The 21,401-nt window shown below is 39.8% G+C and overlaps 1 protein-coding gene across 12 annotated transcripts in view; it reads right to left on the minus strand.

Annotated features, from left to right (window-relative positions):
• Positions 1–21,401, minus strand: part of CEP112 (centrosomal protein 112) — a 462,579-nt gene that overhangs the window by 30,761 nt on the left and 410,417 nt on the right. The gene's annotated exons all lie outside the window — the stretch shown is intronic.

Below are 21,401 nucleotides of genomic sequence, written 5' to 3' on the forward strand. Positions count from 1 at the left end.
GGGAAGCAATTAGGAGTATATAGTGCAGTGCATATAAATTTTTGTGTAAGAGACTGACTTGATTTGTAAACTTTCACTTAAAGCACAATAAAAAAAAAAAAAAAAAGAGCCAGGGCGCAGCATGTCTTTTGGACCCAGGTCCCTGCGCTGAAAACCTCCTAGATCCAGGAGACAGAGCTGTAACACCAGGGACGGAGTGAGACGGCAGTAGCATGGGACCGGCAGGCTAGGCTTGCCGACCCATGAATCAAGAGAGCTGAACACCTTCAGGAAGGAGGCTTGCGGCCAGAGTTGTGGGCACTTGCTGCCAGTGCCTGTGGGTATTTGAGGCCAGAGCTAAAAAGCTGTAATACTTGCCTGAGCAGGATAGAGGCCAAGCCCAAGTAGCGGCAGAACCCAGGCCAAGAGCACAGGGTTCAGGCCAAGAGCATACGACGGCATGGTGGTAGCAGCCGGGAAAAAGCTGTTCTGATGGAAGAACTGTATCCTGCGTTATTCCTATTACTTCCAAGTTGATCCTGATCCTGAACTGTAACCTGTTACTTCCCTAATAAAACTCATAACTGTGAGTATGGCTTATGAGTTCTGTGTGGCCACTGCGATGAATTATCAAACCCAGCTGAGAAGTAGAGAGTGCCTTGGGAGGGACGGCTGGTGTCAGAATTGGTAAAAAGGTTGGAAAGAGTAGGTATGTGTGACCACCACCTCACAGAAATCAGCTTTGGGCTGATACTGATCTTGATTCTCTCTCTTGGACGAGGTCTGATGCCATGCTATTTTTACAGTGATTTAGAAGACAAAAAACACACAAAAAAATGATCAGGAAAAAATAATTATGCTAAGAATGAAACCTTATATATTAGCACAGATCTTACAAACATAAGATATTTTATAGCATGTGATGACAACATAGTTTTAAAAACTGACATAAGAAAAAGTAGGTAATCTGAATACTATAGCCACTATATAAAGTATATTCACAATTAATTGAAAATGCTCCAATGAAGAAAACTCTAGGCCTGGATGGCTTGATCAGTGAATTCTACCAAATATTTAAAGGAAAAATGATACCAATATTACACAGACTCTTTCAGAATAAAGAGAGGACATCCTAACTTTGTTTTATGAGGTCTGCAAATTTTGATACCAAAAGCTGATGAGAACATTGTAATAAAGGAAAATTAAGGCCAATCTCACTTATAAACAGAGATATAAAATTCCTCACCAAAATATTCCAAACCCATTGCCATCGAGTCAATTCTGACTCATAGCGACCCTATAGGACAGAGTAGAACTGCCCCATAGAGTTTCCAAGGAATGCCTGGTGGATTCGAATTGCCAACCTCTTGGTTAGCAGCTGTAGCACTTAACCACTATACCACCAGGGTTTCCTAACCAAAATATTAGCAAACCAAAATCCAGAAAAAGACAAAAGGATGAGTCACCAGAATCAATTGGGGTTTATTCTAACAATGCAAGGCTAGCTTGTCATTAGGAAATCCATCTATGAAATTAACCACATTAACAGAATAAAGGAGAAAATTCATCTGATTTTCTCAGATGGAGAAAGGCATTTAAGAAAATTCAACATCCATTTATGATTTTAAAAAGATACAAAACTCTTAGAAGAACAGAACTTCCTTAATGTGTAACCCCTCTGTAACAAACACTGTGTTTGGCAGGGGACACGGTGGAAATGTTTCCTCTGAAATTAGGAAGAAGACAAGAAGGCCTGATACTACCACTTCTATGCAATACTGTACTGGAGGTTCTAGTCAATAGATTATGTCAAGAAAAAGAACAAAAAGATATAAGGATTAGAGATAATAAAATACAATTGTTATTATTTATGAATGACAGGACTGTGTGTGTAGAAAATCCAAAAGAATCTACAGACTTGGTATTAGAATTAATAAGTGGATTTAACCAAGCTGCTGACCACCCCGTACTCCACTGCCATTGAGTTGATTCCAACTCATAGGGACTACAAGGATAATACACAAAAATACATGTGATTATCTCAAAAGATGGAGAAAAAGCATTTAAGGAAATTCAACACCCATTTATGATTTAAAAAAGAAATAAGACTTTTAGTAAGAGTAGGAGGGAACTTCCTTAATGTGGTAAAGGGAATCTATAGAAAAGTCAATTGTATTTCTATAAACCAGGAACAAACCGTGAACAAACCTCTGGGCCCTTTCTATCATGCCTTGGTATCATACATGAGCTGAGAAGAATTCCCTAAATAAGTTTTTCAGGGCCAAGACTAATTAGTTGTAAATCCCTTTCTTCCTTCTTAATCATAAAAAATTGAGAAAACCTCCTGAGTGTTCTCTACCTCCTACTTTTCCTTACCCTTCTGAAAACACCTGAGTGCAAATCTCACTTACAAAGCCAAAAATGGATCTTTAAATTGTTTTCATTTATTATAATAATAGAAGCTTCCAGAGGGTAACCCCATTTTCCATGTCCTGTCTACACACTGACAGTTGGGGAAGTAGTGTATCATCTGATTCAAAATAGGCCTCATAGTTCATAAAATTTTAATAATGCCAATTATGTTAGATACTTTGCTAGTTCCTAAGTTTTCCATTTGACTCAACAAAACATTTTATAATGTTTTCCTACTGGACCTACACTCTTTAATTCTGCATAGAAATTGAGCAAGTATCTACATGGAAAATACACTCAAATGGCCTTTTACCTTCTGAACTTTCTTTTGTATTAAACAATCGCATTCCTTTCCTTATTTCTAGCTTAAGCTGACATACATCTGGGGCCTCTAACATAACTCTGCTTCGTAATTTGTTTGACAATAAACAATTCCAATTGAGTCTACCTCAAAACAGCTCTTTCTCAACAGGAAAGGAGATCTTTTCTGGCTGGACTAGAGCAGAAAGGCATTGCAAGCAAGTGTCACCTTAGACTAGTTGACACTCTTTTCTGAATGTGACAAGCACAATAAATAGTCATCAAACATTTCTTCCTTGTAACCATGCTGACTCACCGCCACCGCTTTTACCATCTCTGTGTTTCTCTCTTCTTTTACTTCCTCCTTCCAGCTGTTCACTCAATTCTATGAATTCAGTGCTTAGTAACTGCCAGAAAAGTAAGCCCTGATAGGACCCTGCTCAGGGGTATCTTCCCCCTTTTATCTTCCTGGGAGACTATATTTGATTGCCCAGATTAATGCTTGATGATTTTTCTTGCCCACTAATTTTTAAAAAGGTGGTATAAAACACAACTTGGTTTGAAGTTTGCAATTCTGCTTTTTCCCCTAAGGGCCTCCGTCATTTACTGATTCAAAATGGAAGCCAAAACTACTTAAATCACTAAGCCAGAAGAAATGAGAAGAATATATTATCACATTGCTTCATTACAGGAGTGAACGAGGAGAGCCAGCCCCAGGCAGACACAGCCAGACTCTGGAACCTGCTAGCCCTGTCGGAGCCCTGGGCCATGCTGTGGCTCTCCCTTTGGTCTCCACCGTCCCCCAGCGTTCACTGTGTGGACCAAGAGCTGCTTCCTCAAAAATGCAGAAAATGCTTTCTGGAAAAACAGCTGCAGCGATGCAGTGGGTGCTTGGCTGACACTTGGGATTCGACATGTCAGCAAAGCACAGGATTAAAACCATGCAGCAGGCACATCAGGGATGCCGCCTCCTCTCTCCTTCCCCAGCACAATGAGCCCAGTGAAGTGAAAAACAAAGGGAATCTCAAGAAAGCAATGATGAGGACACACAGGGCACATTCACACCAGAAGAGCTGCTTTAAGTCAGCCTCAGAAAAAGAAAAAAAAAAAAAAAGGCGTTGTGATCATCATGCACAATTTTTAGTGGGGGGTTTTGGGTACAAGTGTTTGACCTGTTTTTTCACTAGAATAGCTGACTTATCAGTAATATTTTGATAAGATGTATATTAAAAAGATACATCCCTGACACTGTGCTTCAAGTGTTTTTTCAGAGAACAGAGGCAAGTGTTCAAACTCTCATTGAAAATAAGATGTGGCCAAAATTAAATGTGGTTCTATCCCTCATAACAATCAAGTTTTAGACCGATGCATCATCTCAGCTGTCTGGGAACAAATGTATTTTGTTGGCATGGGAACAAAAGAATTAGTCTGAATTTTGTAAATAAACTGTGGTTATTAAAATTACTCAAAAACAAGCCAGAATAATAACCATTAAACATGAAAAGTCAATAAGTCTTTGAATTATATTTCTGTTGCAGTTATTATTCCTGTTTTCATAATGTGCTTTGGGATAAAACATAATTTTGAGCTGTTAGTACTTTTAAATAGGTTTCACTATAGATGAGCTAGCCAACAGTAGCTAAGATTGTGAAGTTTGAAAATCCACTACAGAAAATGGAAATTAAAGGCTCTGAAAGCCGAAAAGACCGATTCTTCCTTTTAACAATTGTCACGATTATTGCTTAATTGATTTTCTGTCTCCATAGCATCTTCTCCTTTAAGGCTGTCTGTGACTTCATAGATTTGTTAGTTACCCTTGATGATGACTGAGGTGGTTTAAAGATAAGCAGTGTTGTACAATGAAAGCTTTAAATATATTGATTTTGGTTCTCCTAATATCCATGTTACTCCCCAACAGAACACTGGGCATTGTGGGAGGCAAATAAACTCTTTGGGAATACAAATGATGGTAGCTGTAATAGTGTAACAGGCAGAAGGAGCTAAGGCACTTCAGAAGATGTCAAACATTACCAGAAAACTAATTGTACCAAACAAAGAAAAAAACCAAACCCATTACAATTGAGTCGATTCTGACTCATAGTGACCCTACATGACAGAGTAGCACTGCCCCATAGGGTTTCCTGGGCTGTAAACTTTATGGAAGCAGACTGCCACATCTTTCTCCTGTGGAGTAGCTGATGGGTTTGAACTGCCAAGCTTTGGATTAGAACCAAGCGCTTTACCACCATACCACCAGCGCTCCTATTTGTGCTAAGGGGATCAAATTTTATTTTTAAAACCCAGGAACCTAAGAAAGAATCAGCAGAATGCTAAATTAATCTGCAGAGAAAAATGAAGGACTTTTTCGGTGTCCCTTCTGCACTGGCCTTCTAATGGCATGTTGCGGAAGAGATTTGGAAGGAAAATCTGCCCCATTTTAGAGAAGAGCAGAAAGAGTGAATTGTGGGCAGGTTACTTGTGCTTTGCTTTCTCCCAGTTTTTTCCTTGGCCTACCAAGCCTTTTGATGCCACAATATCTGGGTAATAGCTGAGGGCCACAGGTAAGCCATGAGAAGGTTCAATGATTCTACTTGCCTCAGATGAAAATTATAAAAGAATATCCATAATATTTATTTTAACAAAAGTCTAGAAAAGAATATGTTTAGAAAAAAATCTACTTAGAATATGTTTAGGAAACCTATTAATAAGGACCTGTAATCACTACCCAACTTCAGTGGTTTACAATTCTGTCACCCTCTCTCCTTCCCTCCTTCCTTCCTGTCTTCGATAAGTTCACTGACCACCACCTGGGGCCAGGCACTGGGCTAAATGCTGAGACACAAGGATAAACATGATCCAATTTCAGCTCAGCTTCCCACTCTAATAGCATACACCATCTACTGGGGGAGCCTGCTGGGAAAACCTGTAATAAAGGCCCACATCAAGTGCTACAAGAGCCCAGTTGGAAGTGGGGCATTAGGTGGGCAAGGTGGTTTTGAGGATGGAACTCAAGGCAGCAAAGACTTTATAGGGCAATTTGATGTGACAACAAGCACTCGTAGATGCCATGAAGATGACAGATAGGGTGTTTACCCTCAAGGAGCTTAAAGTCTAGTAGGAAACTCTGGTTTTCGTGACATTACATTCTCTGGTGGTGCTCTTAACCCGCTGACCATTCCTTTTATATCCTCTATGTATTTCAGCTCTCAGACCCTTAGCTTCTGTAAAATGGAAATAATAATTCCTACCTTGAAAGGCTACTAGGATTTCATGAGATAGAACAGATTCTGTATCTGGCATATTGCCCATCACAGCAGGGACTCATTAAAAAACATTGGTTTTCCAAATCTGCCAACACACCTGAGACAAGCCAGGATCCCAGCTGGCAGGATCCAAGGTCATCGCAGTCAGGTGGATAGGAGGGTTGGGGCTTACCTTGGCCTCCTCCACGGCTGCTGGTGACTCTGTATTACAGTTGGTCTGTTTTGGAGTGGCCACCTTCTTCTGTTCCAAATCTCTGAGCAGATGCCTTTAACTACTGACCCCTGCTTTAAAGAACAACAGAAACCTAAGTCCTGAGGGGGAATTCTGAGGAGGACTCTGGCTACTAGGAAGTCTTTACGAAGGTAGTGGTAGTCATTTTGTAGCACCAGACTTGCACTCCCTCATTTTCAAAGGAAGGCCCTGGAGGCTGCCTCCACATCCTGGTTTCCACACCTCTAGCCAAAAACAAAACAAAACAAAGCAGAACAAAACAACCCCACTTGCCTGCCAAGTCGATTCAGACTCATAGCGACCCTATAGGACAGAATAGAACTCCCCCATAGGGTTTCCAAGGAGCACCTGGTGGATTTGAACTACCGACCTTTGACTAGCATAGTGACTCTATACAACAGAGTAGAACTACCCATAGAGTTTCTAAGAAGCACCTGGTGGATTTGAACTGCTGACCTTTTGGTTAGCAGCTGTAGCACCTAACCACTACACCACCAGGGTTTCCATATCCTCTATGTAAAAAAAAAATCCTCTATGTACCTTCCTGTAATTCCTCAGCTCTCTTGAATTTGTTCATACCCATAGGTCTGCCCATGACCCTCTGATCTCTATTCTCTTCTATGTTAATATCATTCACACCCTGTTGATTTCTGCTATACCCACCATCAAGATAAATCTGACACATTTACATTCCTAGGGCTCTTCCATGAGTTCTAGATTCGGATTTTCAACTGTATATCTCCAAGCGAATATCCTGCTGCTAGCATCTCAAACTCGGCATCTAAAAAATGATAGGACCATTGTCCTCTATCTACCAGCTTGTCAGTTCAAAAACTTCATATTATTTTTGACATATTCCTTTTTTGCCCTCTAAATCTCTATGCTTTGTAAATTTTTCCTTTTAAGTGAGGCTTCACATCTATCCCTTTCTTTCCACTCTCCTTGACAATATCTAGTTGAATATTACTGTTTCGACTAGTAATATGATTTTTAGTGCTATCGCTTTGAATTGGTGTCTTTTCATCTCTCGTTCATCTTATCTACTGCTGCCTGGTTAATCTTTCCGAAGTATAACTGCAATAAGGTAACACTACCCAGTTAAAGAAAAAAAGTCCTCAATGGCTGTCAAGTGCCTTCTGACCAATGACTCTTTCTAATTCCTTAGCATCACATCCAACATTGGCCACCAACAGTCCTAACATCTTTGCCTGGCAAAGGTAGATATTCAATAAGAAAAGTTTTTTGGCTTTTTTTTCTTTCCTTTCTTAAGTAGACAAAATGAACGAAGCTAACTTTTTGGTCTCATCTTCCTCTTCACTCATATTATCCTTTGCCCAAGATATTACTCAATGCTCCCTCACCACTTCTGAGTCTCATTCTGTCCCCAACTAGAATGCCCTCCCTCTCTGTTGATGCCTGGCTCACATACCCCCTTCTCAGTGAATAATTATAACCAGACACATTGTACGAGCACAGTGTTTTACAGCTTTTGGAGTATTTTTATATACGCCGTCTTCTTCTGACACTCACAACAACACTGTGAGAAGATATCACTACTGACATTTTACCGATTAGGAATCTGATATCCAGAAAGGTTATGTGACTTGCCCAAGATCATGTAACTAGTTGGTGACAAGGTTGGACTTAGAGCCAGCAATGCTAGTCCTTGAAGCTTGCCTGTTCCCTTATTGTGTCTTGGTGGGGTCTCTGAGACAATCCCTCAGAGATACACAGTTACCACACGTGACTGTCTTTCTTTGGTCACCAAATTCTCTTTTAAATTAATTGATGTGTTTAGGCCTTAAATATAAAGTTTACTGAAAAGTTATGATTAAAATGTTAAAGCCATATATTTTAAAACAATTTATGGGTTACTTGTATTTGGACATTCTAGTCCTTTAATGCTTGAAACATTGGATAAGACTCAGGACTAAACCAGCTGGTTGTAAAAACACTGGCCACACAACTAGAGATGATCTCCAGGGGCAGCCTGAGGCAACAAGACTATGTAGATGCTCCCATGAGAAAGCTGGTGGAAGGATTGGCCCACCTCTGACCAGCCCTGGAAGGACCACCTTGTTCTCTTGAGGAACTGCAGGCTCTTGAAACAAATCTACCTCAGCAAGCGCCAAATCCTGCCAGGGATGGTGGAGCCCTAGCCTTTTACTGGCTAAAGATCTTCCCCTTTCAGCCCCGCAGGGTCTGGGGAAGATGGAAGGCAGTACCAATGCTTATGTTCTTTCCACACATTGTGGTCCTGAGCCTCTGAGTAAAGACCTAGCCATTTAGAAGAAACGGACCTACTTTTAATTCCATGCCTTGTACATGTCTCCTTGCTCTACCAGATTGTAAATTCCTTAAGGGGAGAAACCATAATTTATTCATTTTTGTTTCTTCTCAGTACTTAGCAGAGTCTAGCACGACATGCCTGTCAAAAGAATGAAATAATGAGTAAAAATAAAAAAAGGACAGATTCTCCTGTGAAACGCTCAGCATCGTGTTTTATTAGGAGAACTCTGAAGTATTATTTTTCTTACTGATTTATTTAAATTTATATTTTGGGAAGCTGAGTGACGAATGTAATCAAAGTGATTTTTATTTTCAAAATTTAAGGTACCTTGTTCAAGGCAGTATTGTGTTACATGTATGTTGATACCTAAATAATTTTAGATTAATTTCTTTCTTTTCCTCTTTTTTTTTTTTTAATCATTTATCAAAGCAAATTATCTTGCAAGGGCTAGTAATTTATTTAGTCTCAGTGTGAGTAATGAAAACTTGGCTCATGAAAGTGAATTTTAGTTTTACATGTAATATTTTAATCTGTACCTGAACCTGGTGATACATGGCACATGTCCATTTTGCATTGTTTAAAATAATGGAAAATAATATCCTGGGAGTAAGGGGTCTTACACTGAGTCTGCTACTACTGTGTTGTGTGATGTTAAGGAATTCATATCCTTTTCCAATAACGCAGTTTCCTTGTACAATGAGGGAGTGTGATCAGATCTCTGATCTCCCCTCCTTTGCTGAAATTATGGGGTCTGGTTTGGACTTTATCTAGAATTAGAAATTATTAACTCCTGGTATGGATAACAATAATAGCAATTTTTAATTACCTTACAATTTATGAAATAAAGGAAAGAAAGAGGTTTCTGTAAGGCTGACTTAGAAAATTAGTAAGTTCTAATTTTATTTGTGTGATTTATCTTGAATCTTCTTCAATATCTTCATCTTTGTCCTTAGTGGTTGGTGTGTACATTCGAATAACAGTTGTATTAACCGGTCCTCTTTGTAGGCATATGGATATTATCCTATCACTGACAACATTGTACAATTGAAGATTTTAACCAATTTCTGCTGTCCGAAAATAAACCAAACACGCAATCAAGATGCATTGGTAATTACTGGTAATTGGAATGCTAAAGCTGGAAACAAAAAAGAAGACTCAGTAGTTGGAAAATATGGCCTTGGTGATAAAACTGATGCCAGAGATCGTATGTATCTCAAATTGACTGTATTGGTGGAGAGAGCTCGACATCATCAGTCAGAATAAGGCCAGGGGCTAACTGCAGAACAGAGCATCAATTGCTCATATGCAAGTTCAAGTTGAAGCTGAAGAAAATTAGAACAAATCCACAAAAGCCAAAGTACGACCTTGAGTATATCCTGCCTGAATTCAGAGACCATCTCAAGAATAGATATGACACATTAAACATGTATGACCAGAGATCAGACAAGTTATGGAATGACATCAAGGACATCATACATGAAAGAAGCAAAAGGTCATTAAAAAGACAGGAAAGAAAGAAAAGACCAAAACGGATGTCAGAAGAGATACTGAAACTTACTCTTGAACATACTGCAGCTAAAGCAAACAGAAGAAATGACGAACCGAAAGGGCTCAACAGATTTCAAAGGATGGCTCAAGAAGGCAAAATATTATAATGAAATTTGGGAAGATCTGGAGATAGAAAACCAAAAGAAATGAACACATTTGGCATTTCTCAAGCCGAAAGAACTGAAGGAAAAACTTAAGCCTGAGTTGCAATATTGAAGGATTCTATGGGCAAAATACTGAAGGATGCAGGAAGCATCAAAGGAAGATGGAAAGAATATACAGAATCACTGTACCAAAAAGAACTGGTCGACATTCAGCCATTTCAGAAGATAGCATATGATCAAGAACCAATGGTACTGAAGGAAGAAGTTCAAGCTGCACTGAAGACACTGGTGAGAAACAAGGCTCCAGGAAGTGACAGAATACCAACTGAGACGTTTCAACAGATGAATGCAACGCTGGAAGTGTTCACTTATCCATGCCAAGAAATTCGGAAGAGCTACCTGGACAACCGACTGGAAGAGGCCATATTTGCGTCCATTCCAAAGGAAGGCGATCCAACAGAATGTGGAAATAATCGAACAATATCATTAATATCACACACAAGTAAAATTTTGCTAAAGATAATTCAAAAACAGTTGCATCAGGACATCAACAGGTAACTGCCAGAAATTCAAGCTGGATTCAGAAGAGGACATGGAATGAGGAATAACATTGCTGATGCCTGATGGATCTTGGCTAAAGGCAGAGAATACTAGAAAGATGTATCTATTTATTTAAAAAATTTTTTTTATTGTGCTTTACGTGAAAGTTTACAGAACAAATTAGTTTCCCATTCAACAGTTTGTACATAAAGTGTTCCATGACATTGGTTTCATTCCCCACTGTCCCCATTTCTGGCCTAGGTTCTCTGTTTCCTTTTGTCCTGGTTTTCTATCACTTCCTGACTTTTCATCTTTGCTTTTGGGCAAATGTTGCCCTTTTGACCTCATATTTCCATTCTGCCATTCCCTGTCTCTTTACTGGTGCATTTAGTCCATTTACATTCAGCATAATTATGGATAGGTATGAGTTTAGTGCTGTCATTTTTATGTCTTTTTTTGTGTGTTCTTGACAGTTTCCTTTTTCCACTTAATTTTTTGTGCTGAGTGGTTTTTCTTTATATATTGTCTTTTCCTCTTTTTCATTGTCGTTGATTTTGTTTCTGCTGAGTCTTTACGTTTTTCTTGTATTTTATTTTGATGTGTAGGGTTGTTAGTCTCCTTTATGGTTACCTTAATATTTACCCCTATTTTTCTACGTTTAAACCAAACTTTTATTTCTTTATGTTGCCTTGACTTCCTCTCCATATGAAAGATCTATGACTACATTTTTTTAGTCCCTCTTTATTGATTTAATGCTGTCATCTTTTACATAATGACATCACCGTTTTCCTGTTTTGAGCGTTTTTTTAAAATCTTGATTTATTTTTGTGATTTCCCTATCTGGGTTGATATCTGGTTGCTCTGTCCTGTGTTCTAGTCTTGGGTTGATATCTGATGTTATTGGTTTTCTAACCAGAGAACTCCCTTTAGTATTTCCTGTAGCTTTCGTTTCATTTCTGCAAATTCCCTAAACTTTTGTTTGTCTGGAAATGTCCTAATTTCACCTTCATATTTGAGAGACAGTTTTGCTGGATATATGATTCTTGGCTGGCCATTTTTTTTCCCTCAAGGCTTTATATATGTCATCCCATTGCCTTCTTGCCTGCATGGTTTCTGCTGAGTAGTCCAAGCTTATTCTTATTGGCTCTCCTTTGTAGGTGACTTTTCGTTTATCCCTAGCCGCTCTTAAAGTTCTCTCTTTATCTTTGGTTTTGACAAATTTGATTATGGTATGTCTTGGTGACTTTCTTTTGGAATCTACCTTATGTGGTGTTCGATGAACCTCTTGGATAATTTCTCATCTTTCACAATATCAGGGAAGTTTTCTACCAACAAATCTTCAGCAATTCTCTCTGTATTTTCTGTTATCCCTCCCTGTTCTGGTACTCCAATCATTCATAGGTTATTTCTCTTGATAGAGTCCCACATGATTCTTAAGGTTTCTTCATTTTTGAAAATTCTTTTATCTGATTTTTCTTAGAATATATTGGTGTCAAGTGTTTTATCTTCAATCTCACTAATTCTGACTTTCATTTTCTCAATTCTGCGCCTCTGACTTTCTATTGAGTTGACTAATTCTGAAAATTTTATTGTTAATCTTCTGAATTTCTGATTGCTGTCTCTCTATGGATTCTTGCAGCCTACTGAATTTTTCATTTACTCTTGAATAACCTTCTTAATTTCCTCTGCTGCTTTATCTGTGTGTCCCTTGGCTTATTCTGCATTTTGCCTGATCTCCTTCCTGGTCTCTTGAGGAGTTCTGTAAATTACTCTTTTGTCTGGAAGATTCCTTGATTCTTTGTTTTGAGAGCTTGTTGAAATGATCATAGTCTGCTTCTTTATGTGATTTGATATTGACTGTTGTCTCTGAACCATCTATCAGTTATTGTATTAATTTATTTTGTTTGCTTACTGTATTCCTAGCTTCTTGGTTTGTTTTGTTATGCCCAAATAGGCTTCCTGAGACAGCTAGCTTGAGTATTTGTGCAACTGAAGCTCTAACGTCCTTTCACCAGATGGCTAGAGCTGTTACCAGGTATATGAGCCTAGGAGTCCATTCACTTTTCTTGTATGGATTCAGCATAGGTGTCCAGGTAGTCAGCCACCAAGTATGTGGTGCAGGCTCTGTCCTACAGTCTTAGAGGGGCAAGAGTGATTGCTGTAGGCACAGGTATCTGGTTGCAGCAGGGGGTCACACTCTGAGCAAGGCAGGGGGTTGAAAACCATCCCCCAAGTGTCTGTGAGAAAAGTGTGGCCCTGTTTCCTAGAGTGCACAGGTGGGTGGGCTCTGCAGCCGGACCATAGGTACCCAATGCTTTTGGTTGTAGGGACTGGGAGATACCACTTATCCTTGGACCCCTGTTGGGGGTGGCTAGGTGGCATGGGTGGAGCCACCAGTCCTCAGGCCCCTGATGTGGGTAGGCAAGGACCCTGTTTAATAGGCAGAGTGGTGTCAAGCATCAAAAACCCACCTCTCCACCGCACAGCTGAAACGGTTGAAGTCAGGTCTCAAGCACATATAGTGTTGCAGTCTGCCAACAAGGGTCTATGCTCCTGAAATGGGCCCACACAGGTCCATGCAGGGGTGAAAGGCATTCAAAGTCTGTGGACCATTTGTGCCTGGATAGGAGCCACTTCTGTTCTGAGTTCCCAGCTTAGGGGAGCTGGCAGATTATTCTCCCCCAATTGTTAATTTATTCATTCTCCAAGGCTGGGAGAATGGCCCAGGACACGCAGCAGGATCTATCTCAGGCCCAGGGAAGTCGATGTCCACTGAAGCTGGCTTGGGGGCTGGGGGTGCAGTAAATTAGAGGCACGTACTTATCTTTTGCTGAGAGTGCTGTTTTTCTTTGATTCTGGAGGCGTGAGTAGACCGTGCAGCTTGCTATCTCTCCCTGAGGAACCCGTGTCCCAAATGCCACTAGCTTCACCATGGTCACACCAGGGGATTGTGCCTGAGAGGCACTGGTTCCCACTGACTCAGGTCCGGCAACTCCTCATCACTTCTGAACTGTCTCTCCCTCTCCCTGCCACTCAGTCTGATTTCCTAACTTTGCTTTTGATATTCAGGGCTCCTAACCTGTCATATATATAATCGCTTCACTTGTTTTTTCAGGTCTTTGTTGTAAGAGGGATCATAGGAAGTGGCTGACTACTCTGCCATCTTGGCCCTGCCTCCTTGATCTTATATAACTGTTCTAAAGAGCACATTCCTCTTGGTGCTTATTTTATGGGTTTGTCTACGGTTTGGCTGAAAGGTGGTCTCCAGGAATGACTTCAGTTCCAGTTCAGAAAGGTGTCTTAGGGCCATAGTCTTGGGGGTTCCTCCAATCTCTGTCAGACCAGTAAGTCTGGTCTTTTTTGAAAATTTGATTTTTTGTTCTGCAATTTTTCTCTCGCTCTGTCCAGGGCCCCTGTTGTGATCCCACTCAGAGCAGTGGGTAGTGGTAGCTGGCGCCATTAGTTCTTCTGGTCTTAGGGTTGTGTAGGCTGTGGTTCATGTGATCCTTTAGTCCTTTGGACTAACTGCTCCTTTGGGTCTTTGATTTTCTTAATTCTCCTTTGTTCCAGACATAAGACACCAATAGTTGTTTCTTAGATGGCTATTCGCAAGCTTTTAAGATCCCAGATGCAACTCACCAAAGTAGGACGCAGAGCTTTGTCTTTTTGAATTATAATGTGCCAACTGACATAGATGTCCCCTGAGTCTACGGTCCTTTGCCTTTGAGTCTGGGAGCTTTGTTTCCAAAGGTGTTTGTTTATTACTAAGAAGTTGCCCTGACTGTGGTCCCTGTGTGCTCAATTGTCTTTATTAATATGTAGGCAGCAGTTACAGTTATGCATGTAGAAATAGCCACCACCAAACCTCTATCAGCACGTGGGAGTGTTCACTTATATTCTCCCACAACTCTTGGCATCTATCTCCCTATTTATCCATTTGTAATTTAGTGTACCTGTGTTTTACTGACCATGCAAAGGCATTTGACTGTGTGAATCATAACAAATTATAAATAACATTGTGAAAAATGTAAATTCCAGAACCCTTAATTGTGTCCATGCAGAACCTGTACATAGACAAAGAGGCAGTCATTTGAACAGAACAAGGGGATAGTGTGTGGTTTCAAACCAGGAAAGGCATGCATCGGGGTTGTATCCTTTCACCATGCTTATTCAATCTTCATGTTGAGCAAATAATTTGAGAAGCTGCACGTTGAGCAAATAATTTGAGAAGCTGGAGTACATGAAGAAGAACATGGCATCCAGTTTGGTGGAAGGCTCATTAACAACCTGCAATATGCAGATGACAAAATCTTGCTTGCTGAAAGCTAAGAGGACTTGAAGCACTTACTGATGAAGATCAAAGCTATAGCCTTCAGTATGGATTACACCTCAACATAAAGAAAACAAAAAATCCTCACAATTGGATCAATAAGCATCACCATGATAAATGGAGAAAATACTGAAGTTGTCAAGAATTTCATTTTACTTGGGTCAACAATCAATGCCATGGAAGCAGTAGTCAAGAAATCAAACAGTGTATTGCATTGGGCAAATCTGTTACAAATGACCTCTTTAAAGCGTTAAAAAGCAAAGATGTCACTTTTCTATTTTTTTAATTGTACTTTAGATGAAGGTTTACTGAGCAAGTAAGTTTCTCATTAAACAATTAATTCACATATTGTTTTGTGACATTGGTTGACAACCCCACAACATGTCAACACTCTCACTTTCTTGACTTTGGGCTCCCCATTACCAGCTTTCCTGTACCTTCATGCCTTCTAGTCCCTGCCCCTTAGCTGGTGTGGCCATTTAGTCCCATTTTGTTTTTTGGGGCTATCTAATCTTTGGCTGAAAGGTGAACCTCAAGAGTGACTTCACTACTGAGTTAAAAAGGTATGCAGGGGTCATACTCTCAGAGCTTCTCCAGTCTCTGTCAGGCCATTAAGTCTGGTTGAAAGACATCACTTTGAGGACTGAGGTAGGCCTGACCCCAACCATGGTATTTTCGATAGCCTGATACGCACACAAAAGCTGGACAATGAGTAATGAATACCAAAGAAGAACGGATGCCTTTGAATCATGGTCTTGGTGACGAATATTGAATATACCATGGACTGACAGAAGAACAAACAAATCTGTCTTGGAAGAAGTACAGCAAGAAAGCCCCTTAGAAACAAGAATGGTGAGATTTCATCTTGCATACTTTGGACATGTTATCAGGAGGAACCAGTCCCTGGAGAAGGACATCATACTTGCTAAAGCACGCAAAAAAGAAGATGACCCTCAACAAGATGGACTGACAGAGTGGCTGCAACAATGGGCTGAAACATAGCAATGACTGTAAGGATGGCGCAAGACCGGGCAGTGTTTTGTTCTGTTGTACATAGGGTCACTGTGAGCTGGAACTGACAAGATGGCACCTAACAACAACATCTTGAATCTGCATACGGAACAAATTAACTGTTTGTAACATGACTAATGAACAAGCATTCTCTGGGACTCCATTTACTGAGCTGCCAAGCTTAAGGAGCTGGAAGAGAGAGTTGATGGTACCAAGGCAAGTGGCAGGCAGCAAGGATGCCACCCATCAAGACCTGATGAGGAGCAGCTTTTTGTTTTTAATTAAAAACATCACTCTTAAAATGCCTCATTCATCTTTTGTTTTTATAGAATCAAAACACAGGAATTTTTCTTAAATGAAAAACAGAAAGAGTCTAATTTTTTTTTTTTTTTTAAGCAAGCAAGTTAAAAAAAGAAGCCCAGGAAATTGTCCTTTGTAATTCTGCCAGTTTCAATTTTGATTCTTTATGCAACTTGTATCAAGATAATATTTGGTTGAAAAGGGAAGAAAATTCCAAGTAGCTGTTTTGCACACATTTCAGTTGTCTGCCTGACTGATGGGAGGCTAGCTACTATTACTGCAGTTGCCTTGACTGATTAGGTATCTCAAGTAGGCTCATATATAAGCAGACCCTTAAAAATGGACATGGCAGCAATTCTAATGATTTTTGATTACTTCTATTGGTGGCACAAATTGGAAGAAAGAAATAGGTCAAATTTTGATAGAACCACAGATTAAATTAAATACAGATGAATGGCATTTATTAAATGCCTATTATTTGCCCTTTAGTTTTGTTGAAACTACTGGCATTTTTTTCTGGTTACACCCTAGGACGTTGTGGAAAGAACCCAACATCTCATGGTTGCAGAAACGATGAAATATTCAGCTTTACCCATGGGTATTTCCTGACTTTTCTTTGGTAAACTGTAGCCTAAAATAGGATATCAGAAATCAGTGTAAGAAATATTCTAAAAAGCTATTGTCACTACAAAGATGAAAGCAACTCTGATGATCAAAAAGAAGTCAATAAAAAAAGACTGCAAGTATTTCCTGAATCCTCCCCTCTTGCTCATGTGGGATTTCTTAATTTCCCTACCCTCAATATATTATGGAATTTTCCGTGTGAAGTTTTGCCATGAATTAGAGTGATGTCAACAAAGTTTTACCTTAAGTCATATTTTATCACACACTGGAGAAGCCCCGATCCTCCAGGGAGCACCATTTCCTGCTTCTAAGAGGCTTGTCTTTTCTTCTTTTGCTTATAAAATTCCTAGACAGAGGATGGAGCTCAGCTGACCTCCAGTGACAATGAGACATATGCTGATTAGACTTGAAGACCACCCTTCAATCTAAGGTGCCATTTTCCGTGGCTAAATCTGCTGTGCTTTGAGTTCCTTTGCTCTTTGCTTTTTTCTGCTCATGGGGATGGAGGGCTAAAACGGCATTTTGCTACTGTACCAGGTATCTGGAACAGTACGTGTTTCCCTACCACCCTTAATAAATCTGCTTCAACTCAATCAAATCTGCTTACAATCAAAATGCAGACTTGCTTCTCCTATCACAGCTATCGAGCTGTCTTTTTTATTAACTTAAAATGTTGTATCTTAAAAATTATCAAGAAAGACCAAAGGTTTGGAATTCAAATAAACTTGGTTTGAGGGCACCTCTATTACTTACTCTACCACCCATCTGTCAGTTTGTGGTGGCTTTCATGTTGTGATGCTGGAAGCTATTCCACTGGTATTTCATATACCAACAGGGTCACCCATGGTGGACAGGTTTCAGTGGAGGTTCCAGACTAAGACAGACTCAGAAGAAAGGCCTGGTGATCTACTTCTGAAAATTGTTCTTGCTGTTGTTAGGTGCTGTCCAGTCGGTTCCAACTCATAGCGACCCGATGTACAAAAGAATGAAACACTGCCTGGTCTTGCACCATCCTCACAATCGTTGCTACGTTTGAGCCCGTTGTTGCAGCCACTGTGTCAATCCATCTCACCGAGGGTCTTCCTCTTTTTTGCTGTCCTTTACCTTACCAAGCATGATGTCCTTCTCCGGGGACTGGTCCCTCCTGATAACATGTCCAAAGTACGTAAGACAAAGTCTCACCATCCTTGCTTCTGAGGAGCATTCTGGATGTACTTCTTCCAAGACAGATTTGTTTGTTCTTCTGGCAGTCCACGGTATATTCAATATTCTTCACCAACACCACAATTCAAAGGTGTCAATTCTCCTTTAGTTTTCCTTATTCTTTGTCCAGCTTTTGTATGCATATGAGGTGACTGAAAATACCATGGTTTGGGTCAGGCGCACTTTAGTCCTCAAAGTGACATCTTTGCTTTTCAACACTTTAAAGAGGTCTTTGGCAGCAGATTTGCCTAATGCAATGTATCTTTTGATTTCTTGACTGATGCTTCCATGGGTGTTGATTGTGGATCCAAGTAAAATGAAATCCTTGACAATTTCAATCTTTTCTTGTTTATCATGATGTTGCTTACTGGTCCAGTTGTGAGAATTTTTGTTTTCTGTATGTTGAGGTATAATCCATACGGAAGGTGTGGTTTTTGATCTTCATCAGTAAGTGCTTCAGGTCCTCTTAGCTTTCAGTAAGCAGGATTGTGTCATCTGCATAATGCAGGTTGTTGATGAGTCTTCTCCAATCCTAATGCTGTGTTCTTCTTCATATAGTCCACCTTCTCAGATTATCTGCTTAGCATACAGATTGAATAAGTATGGTAAAAGGATATAATCCCGAGGCACACCTCTCCTGATTTTAAAACACGCAGTATCCCCCTGTTCTATTTGAAAGACTGCCTCTTGGTCTACGTACAGGTTTCACATGAACACAATTAAGTGTTCTGGAATTTCCATTTTTTGCAATGTTATTCATAATTTGTTATGATCCACACAGTTGAATGCTTTTTCATAGTCAACAAAACACCGGTTTTCTCTGCTTTCGGCCAAGATCCATCTGACATCGGCAAGGATATCCCTCGTTTCATGTCCTTCCCATGCTGATGTGGCGCTACTCAAAATGAGAAGAAACAGCTGCAAACATTCATTATTAATTGGAATGCAGAATGTATGAGGTATGAATCTAGGAAAATCTGAAGTTGTCAAAAATGAAATGGAACACATAAAGATCCATATTCTAGGTGTTACTGAGCCGAAATGTACTGGTATTGGCCTTTTTGAATCAGGTCTACTGTATTGGGAAAGACAAATTGAAGGGAGTGGCGTCACATTCATCACTGAACATTTCAACAAGACCTATCCTGAAATACAATACTGTCAGTGATAGGATAATATCCACATGCATACATGGAAGACCAGTTAATATGACTATTAAATTTACGTACCAACCACAAAGGCCAAAGATGAAGAAACTGAAGATTTTTACCTACTTCTGCAGTCTGAAATTGATCAAACACGCAATCAAGATGCATTGATAATTACTAGTGTTTGGAATGCAAAAGTTGGAAACGAAGAAGAAGGATCCGTAGTTGGAAAACATGGGTTTGGAGACAGAAATGATGCCGGAGATCGCATGATAGAATTTTGCAAAACCAATGACTTACTCATTGCAAATACCTTTTTTCAACAACATAAACAGCAACTATATACGTGGACCTCACCGGATAGAAAACACAGGCATCAAATTGACATCAAATCTGAAAATTAGCCAATAAAAGTCTTACGGATTACTGCATGACTTGCTTGCTTTGGACACGTCATCAGGAGGGACTATTTGCTGGAGGAGGACATCATGTTTGGTGAATGAGGGGGCCAGTGAGGGTGAGGGAGATGCTCGGTGAGATGGACTGGCACAAAAGCCACAGTGATGGGACTCAAATATGCTGAAGATCGTTCGAATGATTCAGGACTGGGCAATATTTTGTTCTGTTGTACGTAAGACCACCAGGAGTCAAAGCTGACTCAATGGCAGCCATCTATCTTCTACTTACTAGCTGTGTGATCTTGGATGTGTTTCTCAATCTCTCTGGGTGTCAGTATGTGATTTAAAATGGGGATAATAATATTGACCTTATATGGTTGTTGTGAGGATTAAATGAACTAATATGTGTAACATTTCGTGCATAGTGTCTGTCATATTGCAGGCACTTGAAAAACTGGAGCTATTATTAATTTTTTTATTGTGGTACTTCATTCTAGTATTATTGACTACATAGCATAGACCCTTTCTGATATGTACATACATACACATATACATGTGTTTATGACTATCATATGTATATTATGTACACATATATATGATATATATATGACACAGACATATAATACAGGATATAAGAGAGGAGGAAGGAATTATAGGGAGTCAATTCAATTCTGTATGTATCAATACTCAACAACTATTTGGTGCTTACTTTTGCCATTTTGTATAATCCTGTGCCCCCGGATGCTGTTTGTAAACCTTTCCATAGATGATAAAAGTTTTTCTATCAGCCTTACTTCAGTGTCTACTCCCTCCACAAAGTCAAAATGAACTAATTTAATATTCCTGTACTGAGTTTTACTATGAGATAATCCAAATATAAAAGTCTGTCATACCTAGTGCAGGTTCTGTACCTAATGGTTTACTGGCACTTCTTCAGAAGGAAATAAACAGTGCTATACCCAATGGCCATAGACAATGCCTTTATGAAAGGTTTCATTAAGACTCATGATCTTTATTGACATATTATTGACTTTTTATTTTAAACTGTCAAAATTACCACCAAAAATAATTTATCAGAAGAACTGGATGAAAATAATCCTGTCATTTGAAAATAAAATAGGTCATTGGCTATTGTCATAGCCAGATACTTCTAGAATTATATCAGACTATTTAATTAACCTTTTTTTTTTTAATTAACATAAGGGGAAAAAAGGAGAGAACACTAAAATTCAAAAGAAAGTATGATTTATAAGTTTAACTAAAATAATGCCCATTTATTTTAAAAGGATGACACAGCAGTCACTGTTGGCCACATACCCAACATTCACTTTCCCTCTTCCTGTTCAGGTTGTCCTTCCTGGCCTAACTCCATCACTCACCTGTAGATCCTGATTGGTCTAGGCTAATTTAGGTACTCCAAGTCCTCCTGCCAGGGCTGGGCATGCCAGGGCTGAGCATGTGACCTGTTCTGGCCCCTGAGATGCAAAGGGAGGCTGGGAGGGGGGCTTCTGGAGAAAGTTTCCTTACTCTTCAGAAGGAGACCCCAGAAACTGACAGTCCCTTTAGCCCTGGACATTGCCAGGTCTGGATGGGACACCTGGAACTGGTAGAGCCATCTTGATTTACCTTTAGAATGAAGCTACCACAAGAATGTCAGAGAAGCAGAGCCAGAGCCCCGAGGCTCTCTGCCCAGAGCCAGCCCTGCCTACAGGCTTCTTG

Source organism: Loxodonta africana, chromosome 18 (genome assembly GCF_030014295.1).
Source record: "Loxodonta africana isolate mLoxAfr1 chromosome 18, mLoxAfr1.hap2, whole genome shotgun sequence".
Classification (NCBI taxonomy): Eukaryota; Metazoa; Chordata; class Mammalia; order Proboscidea; family Elephantidae; genus Loxodonta; species Loxodonta africana.